The 23202-nt window shown below is 36.3% G+C and overlaps 1 long non-coding RNA gene across 1 annotated transcript in view; it reads left to right on the forward strand.

Annotated features, from left to right (window-relative positions):
• Positions 1-18280, forward strand: part of LOC117093819 — a 36407-nt gene extending 18127 nt beyond the window's left edge. Inside the window, exons 2-3 of the long non-coding RNA XR_004441255.1 lie at positions 14725-14806; positions 18080-18280. This is a non-coding gene — a long non-coding RNA (uncharacterized LOC117093819). The remainder of the gene's footprint in view (positions 1-14724; positions 14807-18079) is intronic.
• Positions 18281-23202: the final 4922 nt, after the last annotated feature.

The following is a 23202-nucleotide window of genomic DNA, read 5'->3' on the forward strand; positions in this document are numbered from 1 at the left end:
ACCCTGCTTCTGCCTTTGGGTGAATCAGTAGGTCCTACTTTGTAGATCTGAATACTGAGATTTACCTAACATCAATTTCTGGATACCAAGTGAGCCTCCTCTCACTGAGTAAGGGGATAGTTGTCATTAACCCAAAAGTCCAAGTCCAAAGTCTCATCTGCGACAAGACAAGTCCCTTCTGCCTATGAGCCTGTAAAATCAAAAGCAAGTTAGTTACTTCCAAGATACAGTGGGGGTACAGGCATTGAACAAATGTTCCCATTCCAAATGGAAGAAATTGACCAAAATGAAGGGGCTACAGACCCCATGCAAGTCTGGAATCCAGTTGGACAGTCAAGTCTTAAAGTTCCAAAATGACATCCTTTGACTCCATATCTCACATCCAGGTCATGCTGATGCAAGAGGTGGCTTCTCATGTCCTTGGTCAGCTCCACTCTTGTGGCTTTGTAAGGTACAGCTCCCCCCGGCTCTCAGCTGCTTTCATGGACTGGTGTTAAGTGTCTGTGGCTTTTCTGGGCACACAGTGCAAGCTGACAGTGGATCTACCATTCTATGGTCTGGAGGATGGACAATGACGGTCTTATCACAGTTCCACTATGCAGTTCCCCAGTGGGGACTGCTCAGACCCCACATTTCCCTTCTGTACTGTTCTAGCAGAGGTTCTCCATGAGGGTTCCACCCCTGCAGGAAACTTCTACCTGGACATCCAGGTGTTTCCATACATCCGCTGAAATCTAAGCAGAGGTTCCCAAACCTCAATTATTGACTTCTGTGGACCCACAGGTCCACTACCATGTGTAAGCTGCCAATGCTTGGGGGTTTCATCCTCTGAAGCAACAGTGTGAGCTCTATGTTGGCCTCTTTTAGCCACAGCTGGGACACAAAGCACCAAGTCCCAAGACTGCACAAAGCAGCAAGGCCCTGGGCTCAGCCCATGAAACCATTTTTTCCTCCTAGGCCTCCAGGCCTATGATGGGAAGGGCTGCTGTGAAGACCTCTGACATGTCCTGGAGACATTTTCCCCATTGTCTTGAGATTAACATTTGGCTTCTCATTGCTTATGCAAATCTCTGCGGCTAGCTTGAATTTCTCCTCAGAAAAATGGGTTTTTCTTTTCTATTGCATCGTCAGGTAGCAATTTTCCAAACTCTCATGCTCTGGTTCCGTTTTAAACATAGTTCCAATTCCAAACCATCTCTTTGTAAGTGCCTGGTCAATATGGTGAAACCCCATTTCTATTGAAAATACAAAAATTAGCCAATTGTGGTGGCACATGCCTGTAGTTCCAGCTACTCGAGAGGCTGAGGCAAGAGAATCACTTTGACCAGGGATGGGGAGGTTGCAATGAGTCAAAAATGCACCACTCTACACTCCAGTCTGGGCTATGGAGTGAGACTCTGTCTCAAAAAAAAAAAAAAAAACCCAAAAAAAAACAAAACTTGCATTTTCTCTGACATTAATAGGTACACAAAACATGTTAATTTTCTTCTTCTTCATTTTCCTTTTGTCCTTATTGTGAGAGGTGGGGAGATATGGAGAGAGATGGAGTGAAGTTGGCAAAATGTGAAGATAAAAGTGAAAGACAGTAACAGCATTTCACTAAAATGTTTTCCTTAGCTTTTGAAAACTGTTAAGATTTATCCCACCCTACTCCTCAAGCCTTCCAAGCTAGACATTTCTATAGAAATGTTTGTGTTGTGTTACTCCATATCTCCCTTTGGTTGAGTATAGGAGTAAATATAAGTTGATGTTACTTTTAGATCAAGCTATTTCTGAGAATCTGAATGTGATCATCATGCCTCTCTTTATCTTTCTTCTCCTACCTGTCCATCATTCTTATGCTTGCTTTCCAATTCTTTTCCTTTTTTTCTCTTAGCAATTTGGGATCAGAAATGATTCTAAGTAAATTTTCAATCTTGCTCTTAGGTGTTGGAATCAATGAAATACAGGATTTTATTTTGAATAATATTGAAGGAGGTGTGGGTTAACTAGTATATCACTTTTATAATATTAAAGCTTTTGATATTATTTTAAATTATAGCAGTTATTGATAATCATTGAAATAATTTTCAAAATAATTATTTTCAATTATTTGACTAAAAACATTTTAATTTCACTTTTTTTATTATACTTTAACTTCTGGGGTACATGTGCAGAATGTGCAGGCTTATTACATAGGTACACCGTGCCATAGTGGATTGCTGCACTCATCAAGCTGTCATCTACATTGGGTGTTTTTCTTAAACTCATAAAAATTTTCTAAATGGCTCTTGTAGATCGGAAGGCATCAATAGTTTTCAGTCACATAGGACCAGTGATTCCACGTATGAAGTTCTGAATAGGTTTTAAATTACTTATTTATTATATGTCTATGAAATGGATTATGGCTTTTGGTTTTTCCAAAACTGACATTGCAAGATGAAACAATTAGTGAGAATACTTGCTTTTTGTAACTGAGGAAGGACAGTAATGGCTAATAATTAGGATGATAAGACAGCATTTAAGAGCACTTTTTTGAGGTACTCTAATTTCTCATCTCATCTTGAAAATGTGAAAAAGATGAGACAACTGGGATTTCTTTTTTTTGCTGTTGGACAAATATGTTTGTTATTTATTGCTGCAGTAACAAATTAGCACAAACCTAGTGGCTTAAAACAACTGTTTTACAGTTCTGGAGGTCAGAAGTCTAAAATGGGACCACAGGACCCATTCCAGAGTGTTATTCCTGGAAGCTCAAGGGAAAAATGTGTTTCCTTGCCTATTTCAGCTTTTAGAAGCTCCCTATGTTCCTTGGCTCATGGCCCCTTCCTCTCTCTTCAAATTCAGCAACATAACATCTGTATTCCTCTCAGATCTCTGCTGCTGTTGTCTCCTTCTTTCTTTTTTCTTCTGCCTCTCTCTTTCACTTATAAGAACACTTGTGATTACACTGAGCTCACCTGGATAAGCCAGGATAACATCTCATAGCAAGATAATCTTAACTTAATTACATTTGCCCAGTCTTAATTTCTTTTAGGTAACATATGCACAGGTTCTGAGGATTAGGACATGAACATCTTTGATGGGCCAATATTCAGCTTACCATGGCAGTATCAGAATTCTGAAATCTTTGAAGTAAAAGGGAAAAAAGTTATGAAAGCTTCTAGGAATCAAGGTCATAAAAGGCAATCAAATATTGAAAACTGGGCATGATGAGAACTGACAGATGAATACCAGCAATAAATAATATGGCACAATGCAGCAGCAAATGTTTCAGATAGATAACAAAGACATCCACGCAAAGGTATTTTTTGCAGCTTAACAACAGCAAACAAAAGGAATAGAAAACAAGTAATAGAGTGAGAAACGGATGGGGTCAAGAAATATTTGTCAGAAAGGTGATGATTTAGAAAGTATATTGCCATCACTGTGAGAATAACAGAGTGGCACTTTTCTATTCTCAGTTTTCACTGGTGATCAGATAATTGACCTCAATGAGATAAAAAGAAGTCAGGGATTACTATGAAAATACGGTATTGGGATTCAGTTTTTTAAGCAAAATTTTGCCATCTTCTGAAGTGGAAAGGTAAAAACTCAAATAGTCTGATGTAGGTATAAAAGCTTAATTTTCATTTTGGAAATCATAACTTATATCTATAAATCCTATTTAAGTGTACACTAATTTGTTGTCCAAAAAATATGCACATGTTAGAACATAACGTTTTCATTGGTGATAATCAAAATGATGAATTTCTTGTTTCTCTCTCCACCTGCCCCCCACCCCCCACCTTGTATCAGACAGTATACTTCTCTCCATTCTGTCTGCTGGCTTTAGGTCAGGCCTTCTTTTCCTATTTCCTGGATTATTTTTTTAGTCTAACCTGTCTCTAGATTTTTATCTACCCCTCTCTAATCTACTTTATATTATGCTGTTATATTAATTAATTATGTCATTCCATGCTTAAAAACCTTTAATTTATTGCTGGAGAATAAACTTTACACCTTTTGGTCTGACACTGAAGCCCTTCTAAAATTAGTTGCCCTGATATGAATGAGTGACGTGCTGCAGGGGAAAGAGGTGAGGAGTTGGGAGACCTTGGCTGTTGCCCAATTCTACTGCTTACAGAACTGTGAACTAGGGCAAAGCAATTAGCTTCCATGAGCCAGAGCTACTTCGTCTTAAAATTGGAGAGTATCATAATGCCTGGATTAAAAGGTTGTTAAGGGAATCATATTTTTAAAACAATGACTATGAAAGCACTTTAAGTAGAGAACAAAATGTTAACCTTATTCTTGTTTGTGATTATTCTTCCTACCCTTTCCTCCATTGAATGTCCTTATGCACTATCTATTCTGAAGTATTTAATATTCTTCACAAATAGCCCACATTTTACTCTTGTGTATTAGTTTCCTATTGCTGCTGTAACTGCAGTACACATTAAGTGTGGGGGCTTAAAACTATGCAAATTTATTATCTTATAATTCTAGAGGTCAGAAGTCAAAAATGGGCCTCAGTAGGCTAAAATCAAGGTGTTGGCAGAGCTGTGTTTCTTCTGGATGTGCTGAGGGGAATTGTCTTTTTGCCTTTTCTGGCATCTAGAGGCTGCCCACATTCCAGCAATTGCATCACTATGACCTCTGCTTTTGTTCTCCTGTCTCCTTCTCTGACTCACACTCCTGTCTCCCTTCTAGGAGAACTATTGTGACCGTGACCATGTTTAGGGCCCACTTAGATAATCCAGGATGATCTCCCCATCTCAATTCCCTTAATTTAATCACTCTGTAAAGTCCCTTTTGCCCAGTAAGGTAATGTAGGGTTAAGATATAGAGAGTTCCAGGGACCATTTTTTTTTTTTTTTTTTTTGTCTACCACATTTTGTTTAGTTTCTCCTTCTACCTTGGATTTGCTACTCCCATAGAACAAGTGCACATCCTACTTAAGTGTCTTCTTTGCCACAAACCTTTCCAATTACTCCCAATTGGAAAAAAGTCTCTTTCCTTAGTAAACTCTCTGTGATAGGAGAAACATTTTTAATGTGGTCACATGTTTCCTCCACCAGTCTTCAACTGGATATTTTGAGTGTTACTTTCTTAGTTACTCTCCACTTCTCAGATTTGTGAAGATGGGCGCTGACAAAGGACCCACGGGGAGGGCAGACTATGAATGAAAGACTTTATTGTTTTAGAGCTCAGAGAGAAATCCTCCCATTGCTTTTCATAGCGCCGTGAAAGAACAAAATAAAGGGTTTTAATTAGTTGGCTATAAGCAGCTTCTTGGACCTTCTTAAGTGATTTTGAGAAAAGAGACAAACAAGAAAGAACAAGCCTGGCAGTTACCTGTTTTTTACTCAGCACTGCCTAAGGATTAGGATGCTTAGCTTCCATCATAAACTTGACTTACAAGAGCCAAAAGTGTTTGAGAGTAAGACTGAGTCAACTGGTTCACAGGTCTTAAGTTTAGAAAAATAAGAATTTTTTTTTCACTGGACTGGAAGAGTGGAAGCATAGTCTATTTCTCTTAGACATACATAATGTGTAATACATATATATTTTGTTTTTAGGATCACACATTTATTTCTAGCTAAATCCCAATATCTTTTAGCATTAGAATTTAAGGCTAACATAATTGTGACTAAAATTATAGTTTAGTCATAGAAAGATATTGGCAGGATTCTTTCTTCTTCTTTAAAGAAATATTTATCTAAAAAGATTTTATTCATAGTTCACAGGTTGGGTTTTTTAAAAAATAGAGATAATTTTTAATTAAAAAAAACTGGATATCTTTTTCTACCTGATGATAATTATATAGATAATACAATACTTACTGACTAAGTTTTTAAAAAAGTGATTATGGACAAGGAGAGGTGTTTCAACGCTTAAAAATAAAACAAAAACAAAACCTTCTCTAATAGAATAAGGTTATAAAGTAATCAGAATTCATCAGCAACAAAGTTTAATTCCATGGTACTGTACCGTTATCTGTCAAACATTCTTACAATTAACAGAAAATATCTCCCAGCGTTTCCATGGTGCTAGAGCATTCCAGAACAGCCAACCCACACAGGGCTGAGGAGCTATAAAATATTAATTCAGTACAAGTATGCATCCGACAATCTTAACATTTATTATAGGTTATAGCAATTTTGTCCTAACAAATGATTCAGTTAAAATGAACACTGCCAAATATTGGAGAACAGACCACACCTTCCCACTTTCTCAAAAGACAGGGTTTTTTTTTTTTTTTTTTTTTAAAGCTTAAGATAATAAAGACTATTTGCACAATACAGAGCTTTTCACAATCACCATTTATAGATCATGAGGGATAAGGAAGGATGAGGGTTGAACACCCACTGGAAATGTAGCTAGGGCAGGCATCTAGGGGGCAGGGTGGGTGATTTTAGGGACACAGCTAAAACAAGTTCATTTCCAATAGGACTTACTTGTTCAGGAATCAAAGAACTGATAATTTGAAGTGGAAGAAAGAGGCTCTTTTTTCCTAACCAATGCCAGAGGAAGAAAATATCTGAAAGGGAAGAAGGGGGCTTGGATCCTGTTTGACCAATCCTAAGAGTGGTTCATCAGGGTGCCAGAAATAACATCACTCAGACAGGAACCACACTACATGCTGAACAAACTAAAAATTGTCATTTCTATTCCCAGTCAGAGAGATGGCTTCATATAAGGTTTCTGTAAACTAAGCTAGTTCTCTTATGTCAGGATAGGAGTATTCATAACTTGTGAATGAGAAGCTTCTTCCATTAGGCATATTTCCCCCAAAACATTCCCTTTATTTGTTAAAAATATTTATAGTATAAGAGGCTGAGATTAACAGTTAATTATTTTTAGAACTAATGAAAAGTCTAACAAATAACATTTATTACTCACTCTTGTCGCTCAAGCTGGAGTGCAGTGGCACGATATTGGCTCATTGCAACCTCCGCTTTGTAGGTTTAAGCGAGTCTCCTGCTTCAGCCTCCCAAGTAGCTGGGATTACAGACATGCATCACCACAACTGGCTAATTTTTGTATTTTTAGTAGAAGCAGGGTTTCGTCATGTTGGCCAGGCTGGTATAGAGCTCCTGACCTCAGGTGATCTGCCCACTTCGGCCTCCCAAAGTGCTGGGATTATAAGTGTGAGCCACCGTACCTGGCTTCTGTAATGTCTTTACAGTGACTCATTTTGGCATTAGTCATTCCTTTAACTATCATAGCTGGCACTTTTATCTGAAATATTATAGTGAAGAAAGTCTGGTATAGATTCCAGGGAGCTATAATGTTAACACCAGTGCCTCGTTTGCAAAGTATTTGGGAAATGGAAAGGGATTTCTTATTCAAGAATATTTAAGCCAATATTTTTCTCACCCTCTCATCATTGATTGACTTTTTTACTCTTTCTAGATTTTCAGATACTCATGGCCAGGGTCTGTAGACATTGTCTTTTAACGCATGAAGAAAATATGAGTACCTAAATACACATGTCTTAAATAAGAAAATAAACACTTCAAACAACAAAATAAAACCTTCTTTTTACTATTAAAATGACTACTCCCAACAGAGAAATGAGCACGGGAATGAAAAGGTAATTCACAATAATTTAATTATGAAAATAATACTATAATTGTTAATAAGACCTAACATTTACCAGTTTTTTAATTACTATTTTATTTTTATGAGAACCCTAAGGAGGGGACTCTACTATTATTATTCTTGTTTTGCAGAGAATTTCTCTAACTTACCTCATATGACACAACTCTATGCAGAGAACCAAAATGCAAATATAGACCATCTGATTTTAGAGCCCAGGCTTTCACCATTTCCAAACTGATGGATGGAAGGAAGGAAGAAAGGGAAGAAAAAGAGAAAGAGAAGAGAATAACGGTCTACTCCTTTTACCTATCAACTTGGCAGCTTTTGATTTCATTGTGGTTTTTAAAGATTAATTCTCAATGTTAGTGAAGGCTGGAGGAAACTTGAACTCATTGTGTTTGTGGGACTATTAATGATATCATCTAACTCCCTTGCTAAAGCAGTTGACTCAGGAATGAGCACATGACGCAAATTCATCCAATGTGAAGCTTAGGCCTTTTGTTTGAGAACTGGGAAAGATGTGTTTTATTCTCTGAACCTCAAGGAGTAAAAGTGTATCTCTAAGAGTTCTTTGCAGCCCATTTTGTATCTGTGAGGCTCATATCACTGTAGGCAGAGCAGGAGACCAAAACAAGCAGGGTTCTTGGTGGCATTGTTGAGCTACTGGAGAAAATCAATTCTGTGACCTGAATTATTTCTAGACTGTATTTATGAGATACATTAAAAAGGCTTTATTTAAGCCATTCCATTGGTTGAGTCTTTTTTTTTTTTTTGGCAAATGGCAACTGAAGACATCGTGGCTGATATGCACATCAAAAGTCTTAGCATTTTGAATTTGATTTGACTAAGCAATTTCAGCATAAGGATTTTATAATAATGATATAATCAGGAGCAATGTGCAATGATAAAGCTATAAGAATGTAGCACTTTATTCTATAGGATAAAACAGTATGAAGGAAAACATAACCAAATTACTTTGTTTTAAATAGCAAAACATTGGGAAAAAAACTAATTTTCCAACAACAGAGGATTGACTGATAAATTCTGGTACATTACTAGAATAAAATAGCATGGTGACGCAATATTATAATGCCACAGGCAGTTTCCTAACACAGAAATATTTACAGTATATTTAAGTGAAAAAGGCAGGTTAAAAACATATACATGACTGGGTGTGGTGGCTCACACTTGTAATCCCAGCACCCCATCTCTACAAAAATAGAAAAAAGAAGCAGGATGTGGTGGTACATGCCTGTAGTCCCAGCTACTTATGAGGCTGAGGCAGGAGAATTGCTTGAACCCAGGAAGCAGAGGCTGCAATGAGCCAAGATCACTCCACTGCACTCTGGTCTGGGTGACAGAGTGAGACTCTGTCTCAAAAAAAAATATGCTTGCTTTTGTGTATATATGTGAAAGCATATAGATAATATTGAGCTGTTTAAATAACTATACTATCAAAATATTAAATATATTAAACTAATTTAATTAGATTAAATCAATATTTTATCAAACACGTATATATATGCACATACACATGTATTAAAGAAGTATAAAGCTCTTAAAATATTATTTCTGAAAGTGGGATGCTATAGGTAATTTTAAATTTTTATTTGTATTTTTCAATATTTAAGGATATACATTTTTGTCAAATAATAATGAAGGCTATCGCTGAATAACTAGAATTTATCTCAACTTGAAGTGCACAATGTTTGAACCCTTAACAAGAGTTTATAATATTTCTACGCATTCCTCTAATGCATGAATACCTAACACCACTTTCACGGAAGCCCTCAATGCCTATTGCTTGCAGAAGCAGAAAAGTTCTCACTGCCTGGAGATTCAAGGTTGGAGTCAGAGCTGATCTTCTAACCTCTCCCCTGGCTCCTCTGCTCATCTTTAAGCATGTTGTAATTTTTTTCCCTTTTCCGTAGAACTTAGCTCTACAATTTTATTTATTGTTCCTCTCTCCCCAGTTCTGTCACTTCAGTCACATCTTTAGGGTATTATTTATTTTTATTTCACTCCCATCTTCATCATTTTTCAACTTCATAAGCTTTCTATAGGCACCTTTATGTCTTTTCCCCTGCCTTACCTAATTATGCTTTTGTTAATTCCTTCATTTATTGTTTTACTTTTTCATTCACTTATTTTTTCACTTATTAAGCTATGTCCCATGCAAAAATTCATCCATCTCTCCATCCATCTATCCATCTCTCCATCTATCCATCCATCCATCCATCCATCCATCCATCCATCCAGGCATTCATCCCTTCCTCCCCTAATAGTCTCCAGCATGGGTCAGATACTGACAGGCACAACACAACTCATAGAGAGTAAATATACGACATGCCTAATTCTTTCTTACACTATTGACTAGAGGCATCTAAATGAACAGTTGGCATTAAGGAGCAAAAAAGAGGGCCCAGTAATTAAGTGAGGGCGGTAGAAGTGAGAACCAAAGATACATTTCTGATTAGGTTTTTACAGAAAATTTGCCTTTCCCCTTTCCTCTTCAGATAAAATAAGCTTTTTAAGCTTTCATCTTAGCCAAGCATATCTCTCATTAAGTCCTGCCTTGACTCTCTCAGACACTCAATACTCTGTTTTCATTCTCACTTAATATTAAGGAAAGAGGGAGGCCGAAGCAGGTGGATTACCTGAGGTAGGGAGTTCGAGACCAGCCTGACCAACATGGAGAAACCCCGTCTCTACTGAAAATACAAAATTAGCTGGGCATGGTGGCACATTCCTGTAATCCCAGCTACTCAGGAGGCTGAGGCAGGAGAATCTCTTGAAACCGGGAGGGGGAGGTTGCAGTGAGCCGCGATGGTGCCATTGCACTCCAGCCTGGGCAACAAGAGCAAAACTCCGTCTCAAAGAAAACAAAAACAAAACAAAACAAAACCCAAAACAAAAAACAGAAAAACAAAAACAAAAACCAAAGAAGCTTGTTTAGACTTTGTACATAGCCTGTGTATTTACTAGGATGTATATTCCATGAAGGCAGGGATTTTCCTTCATATAATTAACTTCTGTATGCTGAACAAATAGTGATTGGATGCTGAATAAAAGAATGTTTTGAATTTTGCACTCAGTCCTCCCTTAAATCAGAAATCAAAAGAACAAACTTTGCTTTCATCCTTTTTGCTTTTCTCTCCCCTTTTCTTCACTTGAGGTAATTTTGTCTTATGTTGCTGGAGAAAAGGGTTTATTCTACAGCAATGGAGTTAGGATCAACTGTGTGCAGACAGCATATATGTGTGGAATCATCTCACATCATCCAGTGCTATACACATTTCAACCGTGCAGTTTTCCCTTAAATGATGCATATTCTCCTCCTATGGTCTGTTGCCTATATTATGATATGTCAATAAATGAAACCAATAAATGTAGCTATAATTTAACTGACTTTAAAAAAAATATTCAATTCAATTAAGATGGTTAGTCCTGTAGCTCAGTGCACATACATCTTCACACAGGCCACACCAACTTTTGCTCTTTGGATCAATTACATGAAAGTTGAAGCTACATATAGTGCAGATGGAGCTATATATGGTGCAATTTTGGGCCATTAGCCATCATTTGCACAGATTTATAAATGAGTATTTGTGTTTATTCTCCAAAAGGGATTCCTCAGGGAGTTGGAAAGCCTTCTTGAGAGGTTTGATAGTTCTTTGTTTACCCAGAGCCCATTTTCAGAGGGTAGGAAAGTCACTATGGTTGAAGTCAGCACATTGGTTCTCACATGGGCTAAGGCTGCTTAACTAAAGGTCCGTGCGAATGCCGGTGCTCCTCCAGGGATAAGAAGCAGATTATTTAAAGATTTCATTCCTAGAGCTATGCTTTTGTGTGGGCTTCCCCTCAACTTGCAATTGTGGACTCTTGGAATTCTTCATGAATACATTCTTAAAGTCATGGTCCCCATCACATTTTTTTAAAATGTGGATTTGTTTTATTATTTTTTAAAAACTAAATATGAATGTTTCTCATTACTGGAATAATTCATATGTGTGAATAAAATTTATGAAATATAGAAAGTCATAAAAAGGAAATTCAACTATCCACAATTCCACTATATGGAGATAACCCTTTGTATTTTGATATATTTAAGTCTTTTTCAACGACTACACATATGTGTATATTCTTTTTATAAAAATAGAATAATTTCATGTGACCTGAATTCAATCACTTAACATATCTTAAACAGTTTTACTTGTCAGTAATATTTTTTGCAATTTTATATTTTAAGGTTGCATAATATAGCATTGTATTCATGTGTCATAATTTATTTGTTTTTCCATTGTCAGGCATTGATTTTTCAGCTACCCTAAATCATCCTAAAAGATAAATCTTTGTAATGAACTGTATAATTCCTTTGGGATAAATTTCAAGATCTGGTATTTCTGGGACAAACGTGGTACACGTATTTTCAAGGCTTTTATATATATACTCCAATTTTTCCATACACAGAAATAATTTATTGCTCCACCCACTGTGCCTAACTGTGCATGCTTCTATGTACAGCCTCAGTGCAGCTATTTTTTCCTTCCTTCATTATATGATTTAAAAAGGATTTACCCTACCTTGGTGCCAAGGATGGCCCTGAATGCTTTAAGCTAATCTCCTTTTCTACAATGATTGGTCCAGGCATGAGTATTTAACACAGACCTAATCCAATTGGATTGTGCCATTTCCCTGGATGTGATGATTAGTTAAGAATTGGTCACATGACCTAAATTTCTCCAATCAGAACGGATGTCAGGTGTGTACTGTTTGAGAAAAGTGATACACTTTTTCCCAATGACATGCTAAGAAACTGACTCCTGGAATTACTGGAGCTGGCCATTTTGCCTCCATAATGGTAGCCACCTTAAGCACAATGCAGATAGATAGAACTGATCTAAAGTATTAGAACTGGAGCTGGATCACTGATTAAATCATGTCTAAAAACAAATCTACTTCTGAATTTGAAAAACTTTAAGAGTCCACTCATTTTTTGTGAAGTTATTTTGAAGTGATTTTCTGTTATTCACAACCAAAAATATTTAAACTAATAAATCTGTGTGCTCTTTTAAATAAAACATTTTTTGCTAAAATACAGGCAAAAAAATAGTTCATTGCTGTTTCAGTTTATAATTATTTGATTATGTGCAAGAATGATTTTTAAAATATATTTAATATTGGCCATTTGGTATTCCTTCTTTATGAATAACTTTGGATTCTATAAATATTTTTAAAAATTGTGTCTTCACATGTTGCTTCTTATAGAATTAAAAGGAAGAAACTTGTAGTCAGATTCATTGGAAAATTTTCCATATTGGTTACTTGTTTTATAATTTTGAATATTATTTTAACATATTCAGAAATATATAGATTTTGTATATTAAATTTATCACTTTGTCTTTCATAGATTTTATCTTGGCTCATATTCTTTGCCATTCTAAAGCCAGAGAGATAGTAATTTATATTTTCTTCTAGTTCTATATATTTGTGCTTATCTACACGTTTAAATTTTTCTTTAATTTAAAAATTATTTTGGTGCACTGTGTATGATAGGGCTAAACTTTACTGTCTTCCAGATAGTGACAGCAACTAAATATTTGAGGCAAGTAATCTTCAAATTTAAAAATACCAATACACCATTTGTTGTTTTGTTTTTCTTAAATTTCCTCCCTGAAAAGTAGGAAAAGTTTTTCTTATTGGTTTTTTATTCAAGGTGTGATTTTTAAAAATCCATTTTTTATAAGCAACTTTTATTCTGAATTGTATTTTTGGCCCATGCGGGGGTGTTGGTGCTATGACTAAGATTAGATGTTTCTATGGCTGCAGATTACTTTTTTTTTAAGAGACAGGAACTTGCCTTTATCTTTCAAGTCCTATACAAAAGGCCTAGCAACTAGCTCACTGTGTCCTATAAATACATTTTACCAACACTTTGTAGTGGATATTCAAACAGGAAGTGGAGAACCAGGAACTAGAAAAAAATAGTTGTCCTAAATCTGCTGTTCAGAGATTAACACCAACAAAAAGGACCATGACAGTTCTTTATTTTTTCTTTGAATTGCAATCTTTTATGTCCCAACCACATAGAGATGGGAAAAGAAGTTTTAGGCCTTATGGGGAATTTTCTGATGAAAAGTATTCAGAGGACTTTGGTACAGAGCCGCTTAATGAAGTGAAAAAGATTTAGGCCGTTTATGAAGGCCTGCAGTAAAAACAAGCACGTCACAACGATTTAAAAGTCGGGTGCATTTTAGCAGATTTATATAAGGGACACAGGGCTGACACTGTCCCATTATTGCAGGATGATCTCATTCTAAGTGGACTGAATGGGATACTGATACTGTATTGGATCAGTAGGCCTGTGTGGTGAGTGGACTCAACTGTGTGTTCTTCAGAGTGTAAGGGTCTTTGTGGAAATGATGGTTTAATTTAAATGTGATAGAATAAATAAAAAATAGAAATTGCCAAAAGAGGGCATGGAATGCTGGAAAGCTTTTATACATATTTACAATGTCCTCTAATGCCTACATGGCATGAAGAAATAGAACTAGGATGAGTGAGTGGACTCTACTCTGTGCTCTTCTGAGTGTAAGGGTCTTTATAGAAATGATGATTTAATTTAAATGTGACAGAATAAGTAGAAATTGTCAAAAGAGGCCGTGGAATGCTGGAAAGCTTTTATACATATTTATAATGTCCTCTAATGTGTACATGGCATGAAGAAATAAAAATAGGAGAAGTGAGTAGTGGTTACTCCAATTGATTTTTGCTCCTAAGTATCATTTCCATCTATCTTAACCTATTCACATATATTACTACCGCTTTAAGCTGGACCAGGGATTGGCAAACCTTTTCTAGAAAGGGCCAAATAGTAAATATTTTAGGTTTTGCAGGCCATATGGTCTCTGTTGCAACTCAACTCTGCTGTTATAGTATGACTACAACCATAGACAATACGTTAACAAACTGTTGTGGCTGTGTTCTAATAATACTTTATTTGCAAAAACAGGTGGTGGCCCTGGTTAGGCCTGTGAGCTATGGCTTGCTGTCTCCTGACTGAGACATGTGGCATCTCTCACCAGGGGTTTTGTAATGGTTTCTCTTACTTATGATGAGTTCACTTCATTTCAGTTCCATAATCATTTATTGTTTGAGGGATTCACAATGCAAGCATCCTGTCCTTGAAGAAGTCCAGAGGAAACACAGATGTGAAAGCCCACAACATGAAAGGAACGAGGTAGGGTTGCTCTCTTTATTGCTAGCAGGTTGGCTTTCTAGAAGCGATTATCCTTTGCTTCTTCTGCTAAAACTCATTTAGTTGTACCTTGTGCCATCATCACAACTTTTTAGTGAGGCAAGTTTGTCTTTCATTATTTGATGATCTTTCCTATAACCATCTTCCTAGACTCATCTTTTTCATTTTCTCCTTTCACACCTTAAGTTCTAACCACCACAAAACATAGTACTAGCTACAGAACAACATACACCATCATGCTGTTTTACACTCTGTGCTTTTGCATATGCTGTCTTGGAATGACCTCCCTTTAGTATTCCCACATCCAACAAAAGGAAGAATTTTCTAACCAGGTTTCTGAGGATTGTAATGGACTACCTTGTGGGGTGGAGGAGAGGGAGTTATGGGGAGTTCTTTCTCACTTGAAGGTATTCAAGCAGGGATTGGCTAAATACTTGGCAGATTTATCAATGTTGTTAGAGTCTTGCCCTTTAGCAGGCCCTGAAACCTACCCTGGTTGCTACAGGTGTTGACTGATCATGGCACACACCTGTATTCTTTTTCTGAGGATTTTCCTAAGCTGATGGGAGCCACCTTCCCTGGAGATGCCTTTAGCCCTCTTCCTTCTTTCTCCCTTTATCCTTTCTCTTAACTCCAGCTTGCAGCCAGTGACTGCCTGATGTGGGGGTGTAACCACGCAGTAACCTTGCTGTTGGAAAGACCAACTCTGTTAGAAGAGCCCCCCAGAGGACCAGGGTATGACTGAAATTCTCCTGAAACCACATCTATGCCTAATTTCTTCCTCTGTCCTGTCCTGCTTCACACCTTTGCAGGTTTCTTCTGAGAGCATTTCTTTAATGAATTACTTATAAAGGAATCTTAGAAGAGCCGTAAGATTAAATGACTTTTAAGATTTCATATTCATCTACATGATTCTGAGTATGAAAAGAAGGCGTTGCATGGTTGAGTTAAAATATGAATTTTGAAATCAAACAGAATGGGCTTCAATCCTATCTGTACTACTTAGTGGGTCACCTAGGTAATTTTAGCAGTCTCTAATTGTCAATGTTCTCATCCATAATATTGGGAAAATAACAGTATCCACCTGGAAGAGTTGTGAGGATTAAAAGAAATAATGCATATAAGTTTAGCAGTGTCTGGCCATAAAATATGTTTAATAACATTTAATACTTTTATGATCATCATCCTCATTACTATATTTTTCCAAATAGAAAATACAAAGGTGATTTTTATTTGTTTTAATGCAATAAGAAAATTGTCTGGGTAAAGTAACAGGCACTGTGAAAAATGCACATGTTTGCATTTGATGGTGTTTGATGAATATATTTGGTTTCCCCACTGAGGACAGTCTTGTCTATGTACTTTTAGCCAAGTTCATAGCATATATTTATTAAATATTTATTTCTAAATATAAAGACATACTGGATTAAAAAGGGATTTAAATTCTTGAGTAGTCAGCAAACTGCAAACAAAAGATTAAACATAATTGAATTTAAGAAGGGAAAACAAATCCATGATTTGTATCAAAAGTGGTACATTCTAATATGTCTAGTCTTGTTATGCCACACATATGTGACCCATGCATTACAGACTTTGCCATAGTCTAGAAATTACAGTCCTTTTCAATGCCCAAATAAGAAGTCTGATTCTCAAATACACTTGAAATCAAAAGTCCTGCCATTTTACCAGGTTCCCAACTCTTATCATGTCCCAGAATTCTTGACTAACATCTTCACTTCACATATTCCACAAAGCTGTCTGGATGTAGTTTGCTGTTTCACCCAGCTTTCGGACTGTGGGCCTTTGCTCCAATGTTCTGCAAGTTACTTACTGGGGTCTTGGGAGTGATTCTTCCTCTGCTGCTACTCTCCTCTAAACTACTTTGCTAAAAGTGGGGACACAATTTCATTCCTTAACTTCCCACAGCATAATTGAGCCTGAGCTGCTATGTCCATCTCAGGTTACTGAAGATTTATGGATGGACAAAGAGGAATGAACAGTTAGGGCAGATTACATTTTCCTAAGATGGCCACACCATCCTAAATGTTCTTCATGTGATGGGTGATTCTATTAGTTTTTTATTGCTGAATACCAATTTACCAAAAATTTAGTGGTTTCAATAATACCTATTTATTATCTCTCACAGTTTCTGTTGATCAGAGTCCAGGCATGGCTTAGCTGTGTTTTCTGCTTCAGGATCTTACCAGGCAATAATTAAGGCATTGCCTGGACTACATTCTCATTTGGAGGTTCTGGCTGGAAAGAAGTCACTTCCAAGCTTGCTCAGGTTTTTCCCACTGTAACTTGCAACTCTAGGCCTGAGACTGTCAGTTCCTAAAGGCCACCTAGTTACTTGACATATGAACCTATCTATAGGCAGTTTGCATCAAAGCAACTTGTTTCTTCAAGGCCAGAATAACTTTGCTTACCAGTCTGTCAAGATGAGTCTTATATGGCATAATAGCATCCCGGCAGTGACATCACACATCTTTGCTATATAACATACAAGTCTGCTCAGGCTGTCATACCAAAATACCATAGATTGAGTGACTTTATGACAAAAATTTATTTTCTCACAGTTCTAGAGGCCAGAAGTCCAAGATCAGGGTGCCACTATGGTTGATTTCTGGTAAGGACTCTCTTCCTGACTTGCAGACTGCTACGTTTTTGCAGTATTATCACTCGTTGGAGAGAGAAATAGAGAAAGAAATAGAGATTTCCAGTGTTTGTTCTTATAAGTACACTAATCTCATCATGAGTCTCCAACCTCATGATCTAATCATCCCCAATGCATCCGCCTTCAAATACCATCACATTGGGGGTTAGAGTTTCAACATATGAATTTTGAGTGAACAAAAAGATTCATTCCATAAAACATAGCCTAATTAAGGTCACAGCATAACACCACATTTAACTCATAACAGAATCTAATCAAGGTTTTTGTCATACTTTACAGTTTAGAGGCAGGTAAGTCTTCAGTTCTACTTTCAAGGAGAATGAATTACATAAGTGTGTCTCTCGTTGGAGTCACCTTAAAGTGTGTTTGCTGTAGTAATGTTGACACACTCTTCCATCAAGAGGTGGGGACCAGTATGTTGCTTTCTATTGAATGAGTCCTTCTTTTTGACTTGCTTCTATTATGTAGGATGCAGTGGAAATGATGCTTTGTGACTTCTGAAGTTAGGTCAAAGGACGTGGTATAATCCTTTCCTTCCCTCGTCTCAAACTCTTTCTTTCATTCTTTATCTGTTTCAGGACATATGCCCTTGGAATCATGAGGTGCTGTGAAAAAAAAGCCTATGACCCTGAAGCCACTATGTTGGAGAGACTTCATGGAAAAGCCCATTTGGAGAGGAGAGGCCATCAGTCAACAGCAGGCATCAACTACCTGACATAGGAGGGTAGTCTTTAGATGATTGCACTTTGTCATCTTTGAGTCTTCCATCTGAGACTGTAGACATTGTAAGGCATAGACAAGCCACCTCTGTTGTGCCCTGTCGGACTTCTTAATCCATAAAACCTAAAAGCAAAATAAATGATTGCTTTATATTGTACATGTTTATTAGTGTGAGAGTGATCCGTTGTGTGATCATAGTGACTGAAGCAACAATGAAGAAAATAATTTAAAACTAGCTAATCTACTATACACAATGGTTCCCAGACTCATATACTAAGACTCTCCATAAGAAGTCTTCTAACGGCCGTCTGTCTCCTTAGGGTCGGCTTTCTACCATGTTGTAGAGACTGCTCTACTGCTCAGTTGGAACATCTTGAAGAGATCCCGCCACTTCCTATTTGAATTCAGGCCCTCAGAAAGGAAAAACAGCATCCTAAAGAAGAAACAAATTCTAGATATTTGAAATATCACTGGCAATGAATACTTAGCCAATGGCAGTCCATGGGAAGTGCCTGAGCACCTTAATAATTTACAGCTTTTCATGCCATATGGGTTCCTTGCTTATTTTTACCTAGCCAAACTGTGTTTTAAACTGTCTCATCCTAAAGTGAAAATGTCTTCTCTTAGAGATGAGTAGAATCCTTAATATTTAGAGAAATAGGAAAGCTATTGACCGCTTTAAAAATGGCATTTTTTTTTCAGTTTTCAAAAATATGAAGGTCAATGTTCAAACATAAAACCTGATGATTTCTATTCTATTCAAGAAGGTGGATTTGGAAGAGGCCAAGAGACCATTTCACTTTAAGGCAGGTTGCCTTTCTTGCTATCAATCTAAGCGTGGGTGACAGGAAGAGATGAGATGTTAAAAAGAGATTTACCCTATTCTATACTAAAGAAAGTAAGAGATGTGAATGGAGCAGTATCCCAAAATTAAGGGGAAGTTGCAGGTTTTGTTGTCATAAAATAAGAAGAATGAAATTCAGCAAACAATCCACATTCTTCAACTAAATTATTCCTGAAGGGCATTTGCTATTTAAAGCTTTAAACATCAAATATAGTTTCCTGGGAGATTTCTTCATTTTTTTTTTTTTTTTTTAGTAATGGATTGTCACCTTGTCATCTGTCTCTCAGACTACTCTTCTTTAGTAGTTTGTGAAACCAGAGAACATATCACTTAAATTATTTGTCCTTGTGTATCTTATTTTCAAAAGCAGGACTCCAGGGGCAGTTGGGAGATAAAAGAAAAAAAATCTATGTATCTTATGTTCTATTAAATCACTGGGTCGTTTTTTTTGGTTAACAATAACACCATCTGGTCTGTTAAAAATTGATTTAATAAATATGCTATGTGACATCAACTGCCCAGACAGATTTGCTCAAGGGACTAATGCCCAGAGTTTGAGAATCTTTGCAGGACTCATTAGTATACATTTGATGGAGGAATGCCCTCTGAATTCTAGGTGCCCATAGGGGATTTGCATGTCATGGAGCTGAGGGGTTGTCCTCAGAGAATTACAGTCGGATCCTTTTCCTCAATATTTGTTCCCCTCTAGGGTCACCTGTCAGCCTCCTTTGCTTTTGAAGAGGGTGAGTCACTTTTTTTTTTTTTTTTTTTCTTGAGACAGGGTCTTGCTTTGTCTTCAGGCTGAAGTGGAGTGGTGCAATCATGGCTCACTGTAGCCTTGACCTCTGAGGGCTCAAGTGATCCTCCCACCTCAGCCTCTTGAGCAGCTGAAATCACAAATGCATGCCACCACTCCTGGCTCATTTATTTTTAATTTTATTCTTATTTTTTGTAGAGACAGGGTCTCTCTATGTTGCCCAGGCTGAGTCATTTTGATTAAACATGCAGGTCTCTGCTTTAGAGAGACCTCTGCATTTTTTTGTTAGGAAAATTACCATCCTGAAGATTGTTGATTCTATCATTTATCCAAAAAAAAAAAAAAAATAAGATTCTGACCAGTCCAAACACAGAAGTCCTTGCAGTAAGACTGGGGTTGTGACTTGCATCACAATAAAAATAGCACTGAATATACCTGCTGCAGATAATTTCTAGCAAATAATTCGTACGTTATAATCCTGTTTTCATTTTATCAGTTCGTCTGTGAATTTTACCAACAGCATTTTAATCCTTTCTGCTTTCTAAAGGACTAGAGTTTTGACCAATCTAAAAACCTTTGAGGGAAAGGTTCAAGATTTTTTCTAATACAGAGTTGTTTCAGCATGTTAGCCAGGATTAATCAGCCCTTCACAGGAAATTTTTTCTTATTAAAGAGGAAACCTCACCTGTTTGGGTCACTTACCTTGCAAACAAACTTTCTTTTTCGTAGGAGAAAAGCCTGGTGTGATTCCAGGATTTCATTTTCCCTGCTTTCTTTCTTTCCATGTGCTTATTTTTTTGCTCAAGTTTCAATATGCTACCCACAGTCATCTCTTCGTTTATGCCTTTTCTAATTTCTCCAGAGGATTAGAGGTTTCCTCTTAAGTCTCACATGTTTCCGTATGAGTAACCAATCTCTATTATAATGCTTAACACAATGTATTACAATTATCTTTTATGTGGTTTTTTTTTTTTAAATAAATGTGAACCTAAATATTGAGGACTATATCTTTTTTTCACATTTCTATGCATTTAGCATAATAGTACATGTTTTCTGAATGTTTCTTACATGAAAAAAATTCCTTTGGTGCAAAAGACTCTGGCAGATTGTTTGCTTCCTAACACAGAAGTGTTCTTCTTTACAGTGGATTTCCATGCCCAAGTGTGATTCCTTTTCATTTTGTTTCAGTGTGGTTTGAATTTTTCTGTGTGCATTGTCATTTACTTATTCAAATATAATTAACTGGCAGCACAGTTAACACTAATAACAAAATGAGTAATTAGTGTGATGTTTGCTAATGATGTTCAGTTTTACTGCCACCCTGCCTTTATTTTTGTTACTAATGGACCTTGTACTTATCATGATTCTCTACTGTAAACTCTATCAAGAGAAGGATACCGGAAGAGCAGGCATATATGCCTATACTTTTTACTCAGAGGGAAGGACACCCATCTCTATCTAGATGATATCTAAGGTTGCACACAGTCTTTTAGTGTTCTGTACTGCATTGTAGTCTCATCAATATTGTAGACATAAAGTGTGTTCTCATCAAGAAATAATGCAGCAATGGTCTTATGTAGCAATTAAGCATCTCATTAAATTCTGTAGACAAGTCTTCAGCAATCAGATGTTTGAAAGAATTTAGGTCTATGTAAAAGATGTCAGGCATTTTTTACCTCTTATTTTTTTCTCTGTTGCTTCAAATATAGATCTCAAATACAAAGTAATGTACTTTTTAAAAAAGGGTTAATGAGATTTAGGGCAAATCTATCGCTAAATTGTGTTCTTTATGTTTGTATATGAAATGGATACTGTTTCCTTAAGAACCAACTTTTATTTTTATTTTGGTTTAAGTTGTAAAAGGACTTCCCTCCACAAAATTCCTTTTGTTGGGTTTTATATTCCATATCATAGGAATTTTTATAGCATTTATTGTGTTATGAATATGATTGTTTAAATTTTGTTGAAGATTACTTACATATCTATAGAAATCTATTTTCCACAGCTAGAGTGAGCTTCTTTTGAGAAGAGGGATATAGCTTACATTTTTTCATAAAATATAACAATATTTTATTATATTTATATTCTCAGCAGTGCTTATCATAATGCCTGCCCAAGGAGAATGTTCAATAAATACTTATCGATTGATTTACTAACTTTACCTTCCAAGTGGTGTTTCAAGTCATAAGTGCTATTTTAAACTTATACTTTTTTTTTTGTAAATAAATACCATTTAGGATTTTTTTTCTGTGAGACCACATAGTGTAATGGTTAAGAGCACAATCTCTAGATTCAGGCTACTTGGGTTTGAATCCTAATCCTACTATGTTTTGAAACAATTATTTACCTCTCAGTTCTTTAGTGTTCTCATCTAGATAGAACTTACCCATGGAATTATGAGAATTAAATGAGCTAAAATATATGCAATATACCCACAAAAAGAGTTTGATATATATATGTGTGTGTGTGTGTGTGTGTGTATACACATATATATGTATATATAAAAAAAGGATTCTGTAACTTCGCAAGATTCTGGAACAATAGAGTTGAAAGGAATTTTTGAAACCAGAATGAAAAGAAATAAGAACAGGGTCAGAAGCCCTGGTTTGAGCTCAGTTGTGAGACTTCTGAAGTGACTTCATTTATATAACATGCTTATAACTTTGCTACTAACTTCAATGGTATTTTAAGAGTCCAGATAGAAAAATGATCATTAAGATCACATTGTAAACAGTGAAGCACTGTTGATATGTTTGTGATCATTATTACCTCCAAATGAGGAACTGAAGTCTATTTCATGGGCTTTGGCAAGTCACATTCTTTAAGTGCCTGTCTCACATCCATAAAGTGTTGATAATAATAGAACTCAGTTCATAGGACAGCTATAAGGATTAAATGAGTTAACACCTGTAGAAAGTGGAGAAAGTGTTTGTAGATAATATGGGGTAATAAAGGTTACCTATTTATTATTTTTATGCTTATCCAATAAACACTTGTGATCCAGTACTAGTCTGTGTATGTTTATAATGATTCCTGGGGGTATTGTTAAAAATATTGACCTCTTAGCTAAAGGTTCTGATTGGTAGTTTGGGGATAGATCTAAGAGAGTGAATAAGAAAAATGTCTGTTGGAAAATTTCTTAGCTTGGTTTTCCTATGTTGACATACATCTGGCTTTAAACTTCCTTATATCTGCACTGAGATCTATTATGAGTTATGTTAATTTTCTTATGTTACATATGCTTTTCCAACATTGCTACATAAACAAAAACAAAGAACATTCTCCATATAGGCAAAAATATATAAATACAGGCTTAGCATATATCACACTTGGGGTTTGTTTTGTTTTCCACTAGGGGATTATCTTTTAGTTTTGCATAT

Source organism: Trachypithecus francoisi, unplaced genomic scaffold, assembly GCF_009764315.1.
Source record: "Trachypithecus francoisi isolate TF-2019V2 unplaced genomic scaffold, Tfra_2.0 Lachesis_group12, whole genome shotgun sequence".
NCBI lineage: Eukaryota > Metazoa > Chordata > Mammalia > Primates > Cercopithecidae > Trachypithecus > Trachypithecus francoisi.